Here is a 21,096-nt window from a genome sequence, read left to right on the forward strand (position 1 = left end):
ATATCTAAGCAATTTTTCATAGTTAGGAAATTTCTCACCGACATGCTTTTGAAATGAGTAGCTATTTTGAAATTTCAAAACACAAACGATCATTTCACGAGTATGTCAACAACAATCAACCTTTGAAATTAAATTTTAAGCCTTAAACCCATAGATTGATTCATATAAATAATCCTTTTAAGTATTGTAATTTGATGTGAGTATGAACAGTGGACGATTAAATAGGAGTTAGTATAATGAACCAGATATGAGTTTATTTTGTATTTCCTTCGTTTCACAAAGAATGACCTAGTTTGATTTGACACGAAATTTAAGAATTAAAAAAAAGACTTTTGAATATTGTGGTCCTAAATTAAAGTTAGGTAAAATATACAAAATTGCCCTTTAATCTTGTGGCCTTTAACATGCCATGTGGAAAACTGAAATTACAATGTTACAAAAAAAAGAGGTTAATCTTTTTAAAACAGACTAAAAAGGAAATAATGTTATACTTTTTTAAATAGAGGGAGTAATAAAAATTTGCTACCTAGTCAAGATACCTAATTTATTGAAAATAGTCATACTCTAAAAATATTACTCCCTTTGTTTTAAAAAGAATAACCCTGTTTATTTTTTAGTCTGTTTCAAAAGAATAATCCCTTTCTTTTTTTTGGCAACACTTTAACTTTAACTTTCCACGTGGTAAGACCACAAGATTAAAGGTCATTTTAATACATTTGACATAACTTAATTTAGAACTACAAGATTAAAAAGTCTTCTATCTCTTCTTAAACTTCCTTCCAAGTCAAACTAAGTCATCTTTTTTTAAACGAATGGAGTATTAAAAAGAGGATATTTTAATTATATAGAAAATTAAGTGTATTTTAATCTAATTTCTAAATTATCTCTAATGAATCCCACGTTTTGGGGACAAATTAATTACCCATATTCTCTCTCATTCAATTCTATCATTCCAATTCCTCCATAATTCTTCCAAACCTTCTTTCTCCCGCCTCTCTCTCTCTCTCAAGTTGCGTGATTTTTTTTAAACAGAAAAGGTTTTAAAATGCCCTCAAGTATTTCAATTGATACAAAATTATCCTTCATCCACCTTTCACCCTTAAAATACTCCTGACGTCCAATTTTTGACTCAAAACTACCCTTGATGTTAATACATTGGCTCATTGTTGTCCTTATTTTTAATAGTTCTCCTAAAGTAAAGTTATTAATTTTTTTATTATATTTCTTAACATGATTAGTCCAAATTTAAACCCTTCACAAACAAATAATAAAGAAAAATTATTTCTATTTTTCTTATAAAACAACATATGGTTCATATTTTGACCCGATACACTTGAAAATATATTGAAAAATAATTAATTTCATGATATCTTTCTATTGACCTATTTTAAATCAACATCCAATTTATTGTAACATATTCCAACTCATAAATGAGGATCCAACTAAAATCAATACTTGCCCCGATTGATTGTCCATGAAAAAAATATTATTTTCATTAATATAGAATTCTTGTTCAATTATCCAAATGTCTTGTTCATTTTTTCTTTTATTCCTTTTTAATCTCTTATTCTTAATTAGGATATCCGAGACTCAAACTTGAAATGAACTCACATGTTTATATTCTTTTAATTGTAGTATTGTTATAGTGGGATGAGGGCGGGGATAAGAGAAAATATTATTTTTTTTCTCTTATTTTGAATTTTGGGTAAACACAAAAGAAAAATGTAATATTCCTACATATTTACTTAATTAAGTTATCTTTTTATTGAACTAATTATTTATATATGAATGTATCGTTATTTTCCTCCTTTTTTTTTTCTTCTTATTGTTCATGAATTGAAAAAAAAATTAAATGGTGGACAAAATCCAAATACAAAATAAAAATAAAAGAAATAAGAAGTTGAGGGGGTGGGGTGGGGTGGGAGGGGGCGCGAGTGTAGAGAGTAGATCCTTTACATTTTTTTTAATTTTTAATTTACTATGAATTCAAAATAAAGTCAATCATATGAGCTTATATATTAAATAAGTTTATATAATTTTTACGGAAAATGACCTCAAATGCTCTTAAACTATGAGATTTGGTACGATATTACCTTCATCCACCTAATAACTATGATGTGTTAAACATAAGGGTATTTTTGAGATAAAAGATTAACGTTAGGGGTATTTGGGGGCCCAAATATGGATGAAGGATAGTTTTGTATCAATTCAAATAGTTGAGTGACATTTTAGGCACTTCTTCATTTTTTAAAAATGGCAAAATCCCATCACACCATTCCCTCGATGCTTCTTCTGAAATTTCTTTCTCCCACTTTTATTTCTAATATATTGCATGATTTTTTTTCTTTTGGAAATTGGAAAAAACTTCATAGAGATGTACATCATAATTCCACAATCATACAATCCAATGATTATGGTAAGCATAAGTTCGACATACATCCTTTAGGATTTCTTCATATTTTTAGGGATTTTGTTTCAATTTTTCTATATTTTCATATGAAGTTATTTAGATTTTTGTGCGTTCTTATGTTTTTTAATCTCTCCATTTTCAGTTACAGTTTTAGATAAGGGGAAAACACAAAAAATGCACTCCAATTTTTGATTTAAAAAGAACTACAAGAGGTATCTCATATAATCATCAACTTTTTGACTATCTTCCTTCTTTCAATGTATATATTACTCAAGGATTATTTAAAAATATAGGCTCTCGGCTAAAATGACTCAAGAGAGAACATCTAAGTTTGTTCATGATTCTACATCGCATTTAAGTTCAAGATAGCAATGTTAGCCAGGGTAGAGACACTATTAATAATTTTTATTTTAGGCGGTGAAGATTTTGAAAAACTTGTTGAAGACCAAATTGAGGAAAACAATTTGATTAGTTTGTTTCGTCTTTATATTTTTTTCTTCAGAATTTTGTATCCTTTCTTTGTTAGTATTCAAACCAGTATGTATGCTATTAATGTTTGTATTCATTCAAAATCTCATGTTGCATAGTTAATGAATCTTTTATTTATTTCTAATTTCTATGCATTTCAAAGGTATGCCAACTAGTTAAGTATTTTATTTATAAGAAGAACAACTTCCTATTCGTTCCTTTTGTTTTTATAGTTTTTATTCACAATTTTGTATCCTTTATCAACTTCAAATTAGTATGTTTCATATTCATTAAAAATCTCATGTTGCATAGTTTATGAATCTTTTATATATTCCTAATTTTTATTAATTTAAATGTATGCCAACTAGTTATGCATTTTATTTAAGAATGATTGCAACAAGTATACACTAATTCCTTTTCCGTTTCATATTTCATTCTCACATTTTCATCATATTATTTTTGTATTTTATATATCATTCTACAAAATATATAATAAAAACTAGAATGAATACAAATACAAACAATAAACATATTGGAATGAATATGGACTAACAAAGGATATAAGATTCTGAAGAAAAAAATAAATACATAGTGAAAAAAATACATGAATATAAATATACTTCTTAACTAACTAGAGATTTGTCAGGAGGTAAAAATGAACATGATGACACTTGTCTATTTTCACCAAGACAAGTCAGTCTCATTACGATCGAAAAGAAAGAAATGCGGAAAACAGTAAAAATAAGAACAAGATAAAGTGAAAAACTTATTCTTCTATAAAAACTCTGAAGATGTGATTATCATGTGTAAAAGACACTAAATACATAAGTATGGAATTCAGATATAAATATAAGTCTCAATCTTCTTATAATCAAATAGAACAAAGTGTAAGAAAAGGGAAAGAGGACCCGCCAAACGACAAACATCTACCTCTTCAAGTCCTTGACAAGCTTTGAGATCGAAGAAAGAGAAAGAGATCACATGGATCCAGGCTCAAAACCTATACAAATGTAGAAGCAAGGGGTGAGTACCAATAACACGGTACCTAGCAAGAAATTTATTAAGCAAAACAACTAGCTTGAAAACGGATACCTCTGACTTTCCAATCGAACCTCTTCAAAGTAAAACCTGTACAGAGACCAAGTCAACCTAGTAATTCTACCATACACGGATCAACGACCCAATATTCACAGCTCAATAACCAGAATTCAACAAATAACAGATCAAATACTAGTTCAAACACACGCGACAAGTACATCAATCTCAAGCCGAAACTATTTCCCATCGGCTTTATAACCATTGTCAAAAATGACCTCGGCCAAATAACACTATTACCGGTAAAGACCTTGGCATAATAACATTTGCTGACAAAGACCTTGGCCTTATAATCATTACATGCCTCTTCACGATGTTCAACGATCAATGCACGCAAGCTATATCACACCACATAGAAGAAATAACAATTACACAATTCAAGTCCACAATCATGTTTTCAAGCATATCATCAATCAATCAATAAGATTTACATTGAGGCAAAACACATCATGTTCAACACATAATCTTTTTCATTTCAACCCCTTTTCTGTTCATTTAGCAAAAACAAGTGAACAATTTAACCCTTCACTTCATTCCGTTACTCTCAACACAGAAACAAGAAAGGAAACATATGAATTCAACTATATTACAAGGTTTAGGAAGCCACTTAATTTAAATAAATTAACAATCTCTTTAATAGTTGAGTTTTCCTCTTTCGAATCACCTCCAAAGTTATAAAATCTATGCACAAGCAAGTATACAAAATAATTTTTTGGAAACAACAGTATCTATATCAATCCTCTGGAAAGGTAGGTCAATCAACACAAATTCAATTCTAAAATTAAGGTTTAAATCTAGAAAATAATACTTGAAAGTAATATTCAAGGATTTAGGAAATCATTAGAGAAAATAGTTTAAAACATGGAGTTAAAATTAGTTCATAAACTCATTTAAAAACTCAAGTTCATGAGAAACCCCCAATTTATCATCCCAAAATATTGATTTAAACTCATACATTCAATACTAATAATGGGTAATCAAAGATTTAGAGTTTAGAAACATTACCCGAAGTGTTTTACTCGAGAACTTGGTCCAAATCGCCTCCCAAAGTTTCCAAAACAAAAAAAATAGTGAAATAGGGCTTAAACCCCAAAATGACAGCAAAACCCTCTCAGGTGTGCCTAAATTAGGTCCTTGCTTAAGCAAATCCCACAAAAGTTGGGGGTCTCACTTTTGCGAACAAGGTTCTTTTTAAGCATCCCTACCCAAATAGCCAATCAGTTTTGCGAACTTGGCTTCTCTTAAAGGACCATCACTAAAGCGAATATGTTCTTCTCAAGCGAACACTGCAAAACCAAAATAATATTATCCAAAAAAGAATATCGAAAGGACCCTCGAAATTCGTTTAGAAACTTGTGCACAGAAACCACATATGTAAATCAATTATAGCCGATGTTCCAAACTCATTGGAACCGTTAGAACACAAATATGAGATCTCTTTGACTTGACATATGTGAGAACCACAAGAGACTAACTCACGCCTAAAAAGGGTAAAACCAGTTCGGGACCTCTAAAAAATTAACTAAGACCTAACCCAAGCCTAAAATCATCCTCAAATCCAACAGAACTTTCAAAATTTTGATTCGAGCATCCAAACCCTCGAATATTGACCAAAGTCAATATAAATGATAAAATTCCACAATTCCACAACTTAGGACCTGTAGTGCTCAAAATGACTCAAAATTTAAAACCGATGATTCTCCCATACCAGATTTCACATTTCGAGACTAATGAAATCGATGAAATTTCATTCGGTCAATCGAAAGTCCAGAAATTTACTATGGTATGGATAAAATTACGTACACATATTTTATTAACCGAAGATTTGAGCCACAATTTTAAGATAATGATATTGTAGTATTAGTGTGGTTTTCAATTCTTTATTTAAAGAATAACTTTCTCATTAGATTAAAAGACGATAGATAAGATTTTAGGGGTACAATATACATATTTTTATATTTTTTGATTTTTCATTATTTTTTCGACAAGTTGCTGGAGTTCCGCCAAAATTCGGTTAGACCACCACCCAAAGATCCCCATTTTCCCTTTCTGTTTTGGGCCAGCAACCATGGCCATCAAACAACCATTTTATTTTTTTCTCCAGCAAACAACCAGCCCTCAACCCCCTGTTCCCTCCGTTTTCCAACAAACACAACCAGAAAACACCACCAGAAACAACCCAAACCACCACTATGGCTTTAGAAACAACACCACGAGCTCTCCACCACTCTCCTCCACCAAATCTCGCTCCAAAACCATCCGCCACTAAGCTCCATGATTGTTCCCCCTTCTCCATTTTCCAGCAGGCGCCATGACGAAACAACACTTCTTCGACTATCAGCTCGTACCAGACCCCTTCTCCTCTCCCCAATCACGATTTTTGTTTCATTTTGCAGGTCACCGGTAGCTCCGAGTTGCAGAAACACCTACTACTCGGCAAAGAGCGATCTCCGGCGAATTGGCCTAATACCAAAACCATCCATCGTTGTTTCAGACTAGATACGCCAAAGTTAATCTCAATAATGGTGAACCAGATCTTCCCTACAACTTCCGTTCTCTTTTTATGACATTTTTTCTCTTATAACTTTATTTTACTTGGCTTTATATCGTTGTTGTTGAATTAATGACCTTAGTTCTTCAATTTCATTATTCTTGCTCTGTTTCTTACTAATTATGGGTTTGTTTTGAGTTAATTTTTTAATGACTATAGTACTTTTTAAGTAATTTGGATACTTTTTCTTCAGTTGAATTCATTATAGTTACTTTTGTGTTAATAGTTGTTTATTCTTTATTTTATTTCTTTACTTATTTTATTAATTGATTGTTTAAGTCATTTATATTGTTGTTTTACCTTTGCTTACATAAGTTTATTTAATTTTCTTAAAAAAAAAGATAAAATAGTTAGTTGCAGCATTATTATTATTAGTAGTCTTGTTATTAATGTTACTGTTGGTGTTGTTATCGTTATTACTTGTCACGACCCAAAAATGGGTGTGATGGCACTCGTCTTATCCCACCAAGACAAGTCAGCCTAAAACCCAATATCTAATAAAGTGCGGAAGTAAATGACAATCCAACAACAACTTCTATTATGAAACTAAGTCATATTAATTCAATCCCCAAAATCAGGTTGTCACGTGCACAAACCTCTAATGTAAATATTAGAATTGAAATAAAATAGAAGTCTAAAATGAAGTTGTCTTTCAAGTAAAAACTAAGTCATAAACTGGAGTAGGAAAGTTCGCTGAGATGACAAGCAGCTACCTCACAATCCTCCACAAGATGCCTCGAAAAGGAAAAGAATGGAAGGTATCACAAAAATCCGGGCTCGTAACCTACAAAAATTTGTAGAAGCAAGGGGTGAGTACAAAACCACGAGGTACCCAACAAGCAAACCTCTAAACACAAGTTAAGTGAACAAAATACGGGTACTCCTTACACCCTATCTAAACCTCCACGCTACAGCCTAACAGTTTACAATTTACCAAACACACAACTCAATAACCACACTCTATCAGTTTACACATTCTCGATAAAAACTCAATATTCAACAGTCACAAGCTTCACAGAAAAACACTCACAAGATCAGCAAAATACGTGTTCAAGTTCATCAATAATAAAATGTGCAATGCCATGAGATGCAATGTCAAATATAGTGATGCATGTCTTTCTTAACGATACACACCCGCTGTCTCTCAGTCCGGGACCCATGGGGGACATATCTGTCCATGCATCTGTCGCGGCGCACGACACGACCCTCGATAATAGTAACCTTCGCGGCGCGCGATACGTCCCTCGAAATATAATATCCATCGCGGCGCGTGATACGACCCTCGAAATGGTATATCCTCTTACCACAACCATGTCTAAGATACAATGCAAATGACATGCTCAAATGAAAATGAGGAGATAACCATTTTGATAACAAAGCACAATTTACAACCAGGAATACAACACCAACAAATAAGCAACAACTTTCCAAGTCATTCTCAACACCACACAAAGAAATACATGAATTTCATACGCTTAACAAGGGTTTAGAAATGCACTTGCCTCAAATAGTCGAACAATCACTCGGGGAAATGAGCCTTCCCTTTTCGTTGTACTTCCAACCTAAAGCAATCTATTTACATTAAATAACCACAAGAAGGTTTTACAACTAACAATACTTATATTACTATATGTCTAGTCTAAACCCTCAAACTCACTCAAATTTATAACAAGCTCCTAATATTAATTATCTATCTCAATACATAAAAAAATTAAATTATAATGTGATAGTTATGGAAACAACGGAAACAAAAAGTCAAGTCACACCATCGAGAATTATAATGTGAACAGGCTTGTTCTGCATTAATCTTAAACCTATAATCCATTCGATATCATCCCAAACCCTAATGATTACCTCACAATGATTGTCTAATTATTATCCTAATTACTGGTAGCCAATTCTAATTTTTTTTTTCCTTTTCATCCCAAAACACCAAAACATATATCAAAACTTTAAAATAGATCAAATGTTTTTTTTTCAAGCCATTATTTTAATAATAATAATCAGCAGAAAGATCTAAAAAGAATTTAAACCCAAAAAGATTTTCAACACTCAACTTGCCGCACATTAACTTTCTACAATTATTCGTCATATATTTTATTTATAAAATAATACTCTCCATTAATTGATGTGATCCAAATTTCATTGCCGTCTTAATAAATTTTAGAAACAATTGAATTTAATTGATTGAATAAGTAAGTTGCATCTTATTACACTAATATATAAATATATCAGTATAAAGACATTAAAGCTTGGTTTAAGATTTGTGTTTACCTGAGAAGTTCGTACTTTTCTTGTAAGCGGTGACCATTCTTCGTTGTGTGCCGCATAAATATTTTTTCGCTGCACTCTTCTTGCTTCTTAAGTAAATTGTTTATAATTGATTAACCTACTAATTTATTTTTGTATATGGGTAAAGTAGTACGGGTATTAAATAAATTATGGCATTGCCCATTGACCATAAACAAAATAAATAAGATTATTTAATATAAATTCATTAATGAAATAATAATTTCAAACCAATTTCAATGACTAACCAAAAAAATACTCCGAACAATTAATAAGAGGAGTGAAACTCTAATTTTTAGGAATTTCAAAAAAATGATTTTTCGAGTCATTACAATATCCACCACTAAAAATCATGTTCGTCCTCGAACATAAGGAAGAAGAAGGAAGACTGACTGACGTTATCAAAACCTTAAATTACACCACTAGTCGTATTCATCTCTCCAAGTCAGCTCATCTTAGACCATTCCATCAAGATCAACTACTAAAAACTGAACTTTCTAATCAAACTTTGTAAGATCTATAAATCAAGAGTGATTATCAAGCCTTAAACTAACTCATGAACTCAATCTAATTGAAACCCATTGGACCATAACACAACCATCATGACGAATCTTTTCTCACATCACCAAGATAATAATCTGAATCGATACTAGCTACAACCAGAAGTAAACTTCAATCAACTACCACGCATTCATAATGCTCACCATCACAGATCTTATCAAGATTTTCTTTTCACAACACAATTTTTTCACGAGTTTAAGTTACAAAAATCTTATCTTTAGACATTGGGTACTCATCAAATGAGAATCAAAACGTATCTAACTCAAAAAAATAATAAGATCAGGTAAACACCCAATTGTACACTCTAGGATGCAAAACCTTTTACAACAATATCGGATAACTGTAACAATCCACGGAAGCTCTTCTATAAGTTCTCATAAGCAAGGTAGTGCATGTAAAAATCACTAGTATCCTTTAACTCACCAAATCTTCCATAACTCAAATGAACAAGTCTAACCAAGGATGCCCTCATATCGGGAGAAAAATCACAGGATTGGTACACACGATCCACCACTAGGAATTCAGCCATAGAAGCAAAAATACACACAAACGTAGAAAGTGAATCATACTCTAAACCATGTGAAGAATGAAATAGTTGGTCACATAATAATATACAGAATCAAGGTCGAATAACATCATATACTCCTTCCATAGGGACTATGTAAATAAAATTTCATTTATCGGACTCCATCTCGCGATTTTCAGCCACCCACTATCAATCAAGTCTGATCACCATCACAACATTACAAATACTCGATTCATCAAACCCCACATACTTCTCACCGTATTCCATTGAAGCTAAACCTCTTCATACCAACAAATATCATAACTACACCAATTATTTACCTTACTCTTGAACTGTCACTAGTATTAATGTCTTCTTTGAAAACACATTGTAGCCTCTAAAAATTTTAATATATGGCTCTCTCTCGTTTCATTTAAACATTACATGACAGATATGAGTTGCTCAAGACTTATATCACTAATTTCAATTCTAAAAATACTTTTCCATCGAGATAACAATATTGAATCACACACAATGTCAATTCACGTACTTTTCAAATATCGAATTTCCACTAGTATTCAAAACTTAAGAAATTCATGGTCACTCCAATAATTTGAATACCAACACTCAAGAAATTCATGTTCACTCCAATAATTCGAATACCATAAGCTCATAACCTCTACTCATTATCAAATGCCTATGTAATACATCATAACAATCAGTATCGTCCCATCAACAAAGTTGTGATCCTCTCAAATCCTCATTAATTATGTAAAAAATTTGGTCCACACCATTGAACATTAATAAGTTACTTATCATAATTTGAACAATTTAGCTCCACATAAGAACACATAATCTTATACTCCTCACTGTTTTACACCCAAATCAAAAATTCTTAATTCATAAAAGTTTCTGATAAATTCTTGGTAAGTCTATACCAAATCAAATTCAAATCCATAGTCATATTAGATCTCATATATAAAAATTCGTACATCCTTCAACTTCGAACCAAGAGTCTATATGAGAGGTCTTATTCCTTCACTTCTCTTAAATTCTTCGTGTTACACAAAATTCTGACTATCTTGAACTCTTCAATACACCAACTCTAGTTCCTTTGATTGACTCGCTTACCAATATTATCCTTTGACTAACAACTCATGGTATTTTTACCTTATCCTCTAAATCAAAACATTACGTGAAATCTCCACTTATGTATAACAATCAAAAGTAACCAAGTTTAGCACTCAAATAATGCACAAGTCCTTCCAAATGCTTCATACTCAATGAGATCAATCATTTCTTAGCTTACGAATTTATACCTTGACAAAACACACTACCATAAAACTAAAATCACAATGAAAAACTTTAATTTATTCCAATCGTGTAACAGAATTCCATTGTACATCAACATTAGTTTATACCTTGAATTTTTTTTAAACATAAATTCACGTATCTAAGCTTATCATTGATAGCCTCTTCATTGACCTTTTTATATCTTTCGCTAAATATTTAACCCTACTCATTATCACACTCAAAACCCCCAAAAAATTATCATCACACTCGAGCTGAGTATTTGTACACTACTTTCTCATATTTTATTCAATATTTTTATTTAACCAATATGATGAATACGTGACACCATATTCATGACCAGAGCAAAATGAATGAAACCACATGTCTCTGAACTCAATTCACAATTATTTTAGGATACCTCTTTATCCTTGCAATCTAAGTAAAAATCATTATTCTCTCCTCATTCCAAAGGATACACTACATCCCACTAATTCTTTTCAATTATGACTTTAGTTCCTTTCAATACTTATTTGAGCAGTGCTTCAAATAAGTATCATTATTATTATTAGTAGTCTTGTTATTAATGTTACTGTTGGTGTTGTTATCGTTATTTCTATTATCATTATTACTATTATTATATTCATTTATTTTGTTTGAGGTTAATTTTAGATATTTTGTACTTTATTAAATATCTTTATTTGTTAAAATTGACTAATGAGAAAATCTCTTCGTCAATTTTGGAGGCCTTCTCATTTTTGAAAATAGAGATTTAGTTTATGTTCATATTTTGTTCGTTAAAATGGGCCGATGAAGAAATTACCATGGATTTTCAACGCATCCCATGTTAATAAGGTGGGATTTTATTTTTAAGTTCTTATTTGATTTATTAATATTTATTAATTATTAACACTTTTACTAAGTATATTTACATGTACAAGGAGTTGCTTCCCAATGAAGCTAATTTAATGAAATTACTGTTTCTTGTATTGTTGTTTTATTTTATTATTGTGTATATTGCATATTTATTATACTTGTATATTATTGTTATCTTCTCAATTTGAAAAGATGAACTTAGTTGGGAATCAAATTTGTGGATTTCGAACGATGTCTAACCCCTTTTATACGAAATAACTTGAACCCCTTACCTACAACCAACTGGTTCCGTAGATATTCTTTTAAAAACTAATTAGTTATTGGTTTCCTAGTTTTCCTAAAATTAGGTGGCGACTCCCTTTACCCCTTTTATCCTTTTAAAATTATTTTATTCTTTTTAAAATTGATAACGATTTTTTTAGTTAGTCACGTTGCGCCCTCTCAAAAGATGTCAACAATTTTATACTGGATAAATGATGGTGTAACTAATTCATGCATAAAATATTACATATATTCACTCGTTACCAATATATTCATAACTCTAACCAACTACCAAACGGGCTCTGACTCACTATTATCTTATATTATGGATATCTTTGGTACTTAAAAAGGAGAGGCCTTTTTATTCGTCCCAAAAAGAGTGATATATGATAAGTACAAGTTGAAAAATATAATTTTCATGTGTAATTAAAGGAATAATTCCTATTTTTTTGACATATTATGAATTTAAAATTACATAAAATTATTATAGGTTGCAATTTGTAATTAGTGAACTTTAAAGTTATACAAAAGTTAAAGTATACACTGACTATACAATATAGTTGATCTATACATGAGTTATACACTGAATATACACTCAAAAAACCGAATATAACTTAACTATACATGGAATATACATCAAAAATTCAATCTTGATCAATTCAAAGTCAACTCTAAATAGTTTCAAAATTTAGATATGAAATCCTTTTGATGTTTTGAGTCTTTTGATATATAATTTGTTTGAAATGATTCACTTTTACGGTACATCAATTTTAGCATACAAAGAAGAATTAGAAGAAAAAGGGAAGGTGGAAAAGAATTTGACTCTCTTTTTGGTAATCAAATTGATCGAATGGTCGTTTGATGTAATTATCTCTATACTATGTTAAGAAAATATTTATCATCTATGATAATATCATTTTTCTAATTGAATATAACATTTTTTTTTGAAATTGAATTTAGTTTGTTTGTCTGTCTCACTTTCTCTATAATTATTTTTCCTCATATTCATGAATTCTCCTCCTCATCCTCCTTTTCTCCTTATTCTAAATTTCCTCCAAGGAACTATCTTTAAATTTTAATTTCATCAAATAGATTTTCAATCACGTTTCACGATTTTTACCCAATACAACAAGAGGAAAAAAATATAACGATCATCTGCACAAACAAGGATTTCAAATCTCTAAAATTACAGCAACAAGGATTCACCATTAATGACCATTAAAACACTTCAGGATTTGAATTCATTATTAGGGTTTTACAAATTTGTGACCAGTTTGGATTATTTGTTCTTGCAAATAATTGAAAATATCATTTGAAATTATATCTGAATTTTAATAGGGATTGATTAAGTTTAGAATTGATTTTAGGAGAAATATTATGTTCGAACTCAAAGAAGACGAAGTTTTCAAAATTATATCTTAGTTGTATTAGAATTGTATCAAATAATGAACAATACATTTATAATATATACTATAGACATATCTCATTCTAAGCTATACCAACCAAAATAATTTAGATAACACATACATTTATAATACAAATATGCTTTAATACATATTTCAGACAACACCTTTTATTGGTGATACAAATCAAAGTTATTGATAAGATACACATGTTTTGTTCATGAATAATGCATTTATAATACATATTGCAGACTCCACTCCATTGTTAGTAGGGGTGGACATTCAGTTTTTTTGTTCGATTTTATCAAAATTCGATTCGATTCAATTTTTTTTTCCGAAAAGTGTAAGTCAAACATCAAACCAAACTAATTCAATTCACTTTAATTTTTTAAAACTTCAATTCGATGTGATATGATATTTTTAAAATGATTTTTCGATGCAAATAAGATATAAAATGAGAAAAAAATTATTAAAGTTGAAGACACCACCTTAAAACATTTAGCAGCAATCAATGTTGATATGCAATATGTATACTCCTATATGCAACATCTAAACATTTTGCAACAGTCATTCAACATGACATAATTGTTGCAAGATTCTGACTTTGAGTGAAGTGTTAGGATCGTAAAATAATTAGGTGTCATGCTGAAGCTATCAAAATAAACCTCGAAAGACCACGAGTAATAAGACAAAAGAGAAATATACCAAAAGACATAAATATTTAACGTGGTTCGGTCAACTGACCTACATTCTAAAGGAGATGAACAATCCACTATAAAAAATGAGGGTACAAAATATAGAGAGAAATAACCACTACCGATTCGTCAGAATACATGGGAGGTTCACAAGTGATAACATATAAAACTTGTGTCCCACAAATCCCCTCCCCTCATCCAAAATTCTCAAAGCCCTTAGGACTACATTTCAAATGCTAATTAAGTTAGAAGGAACAAACCTATATTTATAGAGTCTTACACCTTTTCCAACCAGAAAAGGACTAGCCAATCCTAAACATTTTCCTAAAAGGTTATGACAAGAAACTCAAGGCAATTAATACCCAACAAATCTCTTCCTTGGCCTGAATTTCTGACAAAATAAATTTATCCACGTTCTTCAAATAATCTTAAAAAATTTGCTTCTCCTCTCCATAATCTCCTCATCAAATCTATATCACAACACAGAGAATATTTCAAAAATAATTTCTCCAATAAAAATCTTTATTACTTTCAAAAAGTTTGTGTAATACTTTGAAAGTCTAAGACGTGTTCTAGAGCCTATTATAAGTTTCAAAAGGTTTAGACACTGCTTTGAGGTCAATTTTAATGAAAATGATGAAAATTGGTGGAAGGGTGTCTAACATATGTTAGAGTTATTTCATAATAGAAACGTCCAGGCATGACTCCCCAAGGACCAAAAAAGGGCCCTTGAGGAGGACCCTTGCATTTTGGCAAGAAGCTTCCAAAAGGCAGTATGCACAAACGAGTGCCAATCAACGGATCGCGTGTCAATCGATGAGGCGTCAATGACAACCGTTGATGAAAACTTAGCCAAATTCATGGGAGGCCTTTATGCACAGTATCTGACCAAAACGATGGACCAACAGGACAGTTGGTCCCTTGGCTGTCGTTTGACAAACGGACCGTTTGTCGTGGTCTCGTCTGTGAAGACTGTCTTTTACTGTTCATTTTTAGTTTAGTTAAATTAATTAATTAGGTGTGTTAATTAGTTAGGGGTTAAGAGTGGTCTAATTAAGTTAATTAATTACCTATATAAAGACCCTAAGCTAATTAAACTAACCTAAGCCCTCATAATTGCCAAATCCAAATTCTCTTCCTTCTCTCTTCTTTCTCTCTCTCTCAAGTTGAAGAACACCATAGAAGGTCAAATTAGGAGGTTTTAGGGCTACAAAACTCAAAGTTTATCCATCAATCTTCATCAAATACTAAGGTATGGTGTTTCTTTCACCGTTGAAACTTCTTTCCTCAAATGGTTCCATCAAATTGATTTCAAAAGTAGGAAGTTCAAGTGGGTTTTCATCCAATACGAAATTGATGTTATGAATTGATTTGTTTATGATTTATTTTGGATATTATGAGTATATTATGATTTATTATAACTTAATTATGTTATTTCTTGATGTATTGTTCTAGTTTGTAGAAGATGACCTTTTCCCCCGAACCCTAGGTTTTCATCTTCAATTGAATTGCATAGTAATGACTCAATTGACTTGGTTAGTGTGTGAATTACTATATTATGATGTTATTGTATCAATTATGAATATATTAAGATGAATTATAGTCCTATCATGATAGTTCTTGATTAATTGATCTTGGTTGTGAAATAGATTATGAATTTGACCCAAGTCTCTTATCTTAAGCTATGAACTAGTGATGGATTGTGATGCATTGATTAAATTAGCCTTCTTATCATGTTGCTTATTGTTGTGTGATGATATAACACCCTTATTGGTTTCATTTAAGGGTTGATGGTAAGACCTTGATGATGCAGTATGAAGGAGACTTGGTAAGTCTTGTGATCCCTATTCTTTATTTCAATTGTGGTTAATTATGATTAAGTGATGATGTTACATTGAAGTATACCTTGTATTAAGATTGATAGGGTTGGTATGATGTTGAATTGAAATTTCTTGACTTTGGTTTTGTCAGGTGTTGGTTAAGATGTAAATGTTATAAGGATGATGACAACTTACCAATGTGCCTTATCATGATGTGATTATGTAAATGAGCTAACTTCACTTATATGAATTGTAATGAAAGGACTATACTCATGCAGTTCTTATTGAGCTATGATAATGATGATTATACAAGGGATATACCCTATGATCTACATTAAGCAATGATGATTAAAAAAGACATTAAAGACATTTCAAAAGGGACTTAGCTTAGCACCGAGTGAACTTGACAATGAGAGGTGTTGACTTTCCATAGAGGAAGATTCACCCAATAGTTCCATATGAGGTGTTGACTCCCCTATGAGGGATACTCATCTTATGGATTCCCATGAGATGAGGCTCCAATTGCCAAGTGGAAGGTAGAGAGTTCATACATATCTCTTAGTTCTTGAACCATGTTTCCCCCATAGAAAGACTAGCTAGTGGATCCACCTAGAAAGGTATGTTTATGTTTGGTTTTACTTAGGCCGGTAGACCACCTTCCATCGGTGTAAGTTTTTACAACACCGGGTTCCATATTTAGCTCTTGTGGTCTATGTCGGTTTAGGCAAGTGTTCCCTAAACTTAAAATGAAGTAATGAATTACAAACCAACTAGGGTGACTTGAGAGGTTTGACTTAGCCTAGGTAAAGGTATGAGACTCTACCTATTCCTTGCACTAGATTGCCTTGAAGGAAACTTTAGAAGGTTGTTCTTATATATATGTATATGTTTATAGTAATACATGATATACATGTAATGGCCTTGCACATTGATGATGCTACATTATGATTGGTTTCACTAAAAAATATGTGTTTGGTCTCTATTTCTAAATTATGATGATATGTACTCTTAAATAATAAGCTATGTGAAGTTGGATATTGGCCATGGTTCTTGTTAGTTTTACTTGATTGAGTAAGGTTATGGGGCTTTGCTTGGTCATTGCACTAGTGACTTAATAAGGGTTTATGGGTAATTGTCTTGCTTTGGATATGTTGTAATGAACTCTTATGTATGCTTGTTGCTATTGTAATTCGGTTATAGAGTTGCCTCGACAATGTGTTCAATTATGTGATATGCATGTTGGCTTGACTAGACTTAGTATTGTTGGTGTTGTGATGTACATGATTTTGACTTAATGAATATATCGTGTTGACTTGGAATGGTTTTCTTAAATGTGCATAAGTCTTTTCAAAGTAAATTGTTGTAACATCCCGAAACCACACCTTAGAAGTTAGGGGCAATCTCGGATTGCAACCGGCATGCTTGACCTCTAGGAGGTCTTGTACAAGCCCTTACATATCATTCATCACATATACATAATGAAAAGCAGTGCAGCATTAAAACTTTTCACAAAACATATCATAGTCTTTAAAAAATCTTTTTATATAGTCATAGGAAATACTAAGTCTCAATCTCATCATAGTTAAGACACGAGAATACTTGGGACATGGCCCATATGTCAATAATAATATAGAATTACTTAGTCTATTAAAATACTTCAAATGAACACATAAAAGACATCTATGCCCTCAAATCAAATGAGGACATAATTCGACTTCACTATAATGATGCTATAATCCAAGTCTTCCTTCCCAAATGCTCCTCACCTACCAACAACTATAGAGATAAATAAAAGCATGGATTAGTACAACCACATGTACTAAGTATGGCATAATGCATGAAAATCATGAAAATGGACATTTATTAGAAATATGAATCTTTTCATTTAAAAAAAATATTATAATAATAAGAACAACATTTAACAACTTAGAAACACATAAGATAACATTTAAATGATTTAACCCAATTTTTAGCTAACTTAACAATGATCTATATTCACTGTATAGTGAATTGCTTCACTGTTACAGTGAAGTATCTCTTCCTTCCTTTTAGCACTTTCAAGCATGTAGTCTTCTCACTAAAAGCTATCCTAATACCCACTTAAGCAATACAAATAGAGACCGTCCATAAAACCTCCCTAAGCATACCTAAATGACCCTCAAAGACACTTATAATAAGACGCATACACAATTACAAGACATCAAACATATCAACATAAGATAATATGACATTTACATACCAAAGGCTATCAAAATCTAGAAGATAAGGTCCATGATTGACCTTTTCAAGACAACATAAATAATCCTTAAGACTTCCTAAGTTTAAATCATGTCCACATAATCAAACAATTTCCCTAACTAGAGTATCTCAAGACTTCCAAAGATAAGACATGAAGAGATCATCCCTTATTCCTACTTCACACTTTAGCTAAAGAATCCTTAAGTCAGTTTAGATTAGGTACTCATTCATTTATGTCACGACCCGAAAGTACCCCTAGAAGTTAGGGAGAACCCTCGTTTCGTGACCAGGTGTACTTGACCCTTTGTGGTCATGTACAAGCCCTTTAACTATCGTTCATTACATACGACATGAAAAGTAGTGCGCAATTAAAACTTTTCAAGACAATTCACATAATAAGGAATTCTTTATAAATACTTAGAAAATCTCATCATCAAAGCCAACTTAAGACACGACATAATAAACTTAGGGACACAACCCTTTACATTTGAAAGAGATACATAATAAGTCTTAACATAAAGAAACTAAGAAGATAGGAATTATGCCCTCGAATATATGAGGACACACTTTGTCTTGAGAGGAACTTTCCCAAGCCTTGCCTTCTAGACTTCAACCTTGCCTCCAACCTATACTTAGATAGTATAGAAAAGTATTGGGTTAGTACAAAACAATGTACTAAGTATGATGTATGCAAAAACATGCAAAAAGGGAAATTTTAGTAACATAACATTTCATGCCATTTAAGTAAAACATTCATGAATATAGAAGCAAAACATCATAAGGAACATAATTGAACACATAGAGAAGAATTTGCATGATTTTAAACTCAAAGGATCACTTTACAGTAACTTACAAAATATTACAGTAAGCTCATTTAACAATTACAGTGAACTCCTAAGAACATTACAGTGAATTCATCCTATTCTAAAGAGGGAAGTTCCAAAGCCAAGTAAAGAGGAAGTGACCTTATTTCCGTAGGAGTTTCCCTAACTACGGATTATCCTAACACTCACCAAGTTAAGACATGAAGGAAGTACACATATTCCTCCTTGAATACACACCAAAGAGATCCTCAAGACTACCCCTTTCGGCTTACTCACCTCGGGAGAACAAGCCCCCACTCAATGAGAAGACACTAGAGAAACACCCAACAAACCACCAAAGTCTTCCTTTTCGAAATGCCTACTTAGTGCAATGAAAAGATGTCGTCCCATACCAACCCCTGCCCTAAGTAGCACACTCTTTTAGAAGGTTTGATACCAAGTCTTCCCTTCGGAAGGTCCTACTTAGTGCAATGGATAGATAGTGTCCCATACCACCACCTACCCTAAGTAGCACGTTCTTTTAGAAAACTTAGTTCAATCAATTCACATAAGACTCACCAAGACTCCCCTTTTGAAAGGTCCTACATAATGAAATGGATAAATAGCATCCCATACCACTACCTACCCTACGTAGAACACTCCTTTAGAAGACTTAGCATATTCGTTGCTTTTGTGGGAGTTAGCTTAACCAACATAGACCACGAGAGCTAGAGATGGAATCCCGATATTAACCCCTATCGGATGAGGAATCCTCACTTGCCTAGAATGAGGTCATTCTCTTAGATTTTGCATGGCTTTCCCAATAGCTACACCTATGTGGGCGCATAGTTAAAGGATAAAGAGATTGCTACTAAGTAACTCATTCTCTACTAACGAGGAGTACTCATCTCAAGAGGTACATTGGAATACAACATCTCAACTCACAAAGTGTAACCACCTCTTCTTCGTATCCTCTCGATGCTAGGCATAACTTCCCACGGATTCTAAACATTATAAACTATAGGTTAAGGATAACTACTGAACATCACAGCTCAACTTACGAAGGGCATTCATCCTCTAACCTATCTTAGAAAGCTCATGGGATGTAGTGGGGTTGCTACTAAACACTTCATCTTAAATCACGAAGAGTGTTCACCCCAAAACTCCCCTGTAGGACTTAACTTAGCTTTATTCATTCATTCAAGTGTGAGTGTGTGTACATGTGATCACACTTTGCACATAAGCTTCCTTTCATTTACATTTAACTTCTATACATGCTTAGACCTTCATTCATCACATCTCACATTTTACATACTTCATACAATCATATAAGTCCTTTATTCCTAATCCTTAACATACATCTGATAATAAGCTTTATAAAACAATTAACAAGTATGACTTCATTCAAGCATACACTCTAGGCTACTTCACATAATCACTTCATAAGTCACATTTAAGAAGAATGACATATTTATCATCTTACTTCACATAAAAAGCCTTAATAACCTCATTCACAATAAACTAGTAACTTCACATTCATACAATTCAAGTAAACATCGCCACCAAGAAGGTTGACCATGCCACTCAAGAGCATTTCAAAATTTAAGCTAAACAACATAACCAACTTAAGATTTAACCCAAGATTTAATAACCTAAAGAAATTAACTCAATATTCCATCATAATAAATCCCTTTGGTCAGTAGCTAAACAACAATAACAACCATAAGAAAGCAAAACTTGAAGACTACCAATTCATGCTCATTTAACTCTTTTCCTAAGTCCAAATTTGATGAAAATCTTTAAAATGATTTCATTGAAGTTTCAAACTTAA

The sequence above is a fragment of the Solanum pennellii genome, chromosome 11 (genome assembly GCF_001406875.1).
Source record: "Solanum pennellii chromosome 11, SPENNV200".
Classification (NCBI taxonomy): domain Eukaryota; kingdom Viridiplantae; phylum Streptophyta; class Magnoliopsida; order Solanales; family Solanaceae; genus Solanum; species Solanum pennellii.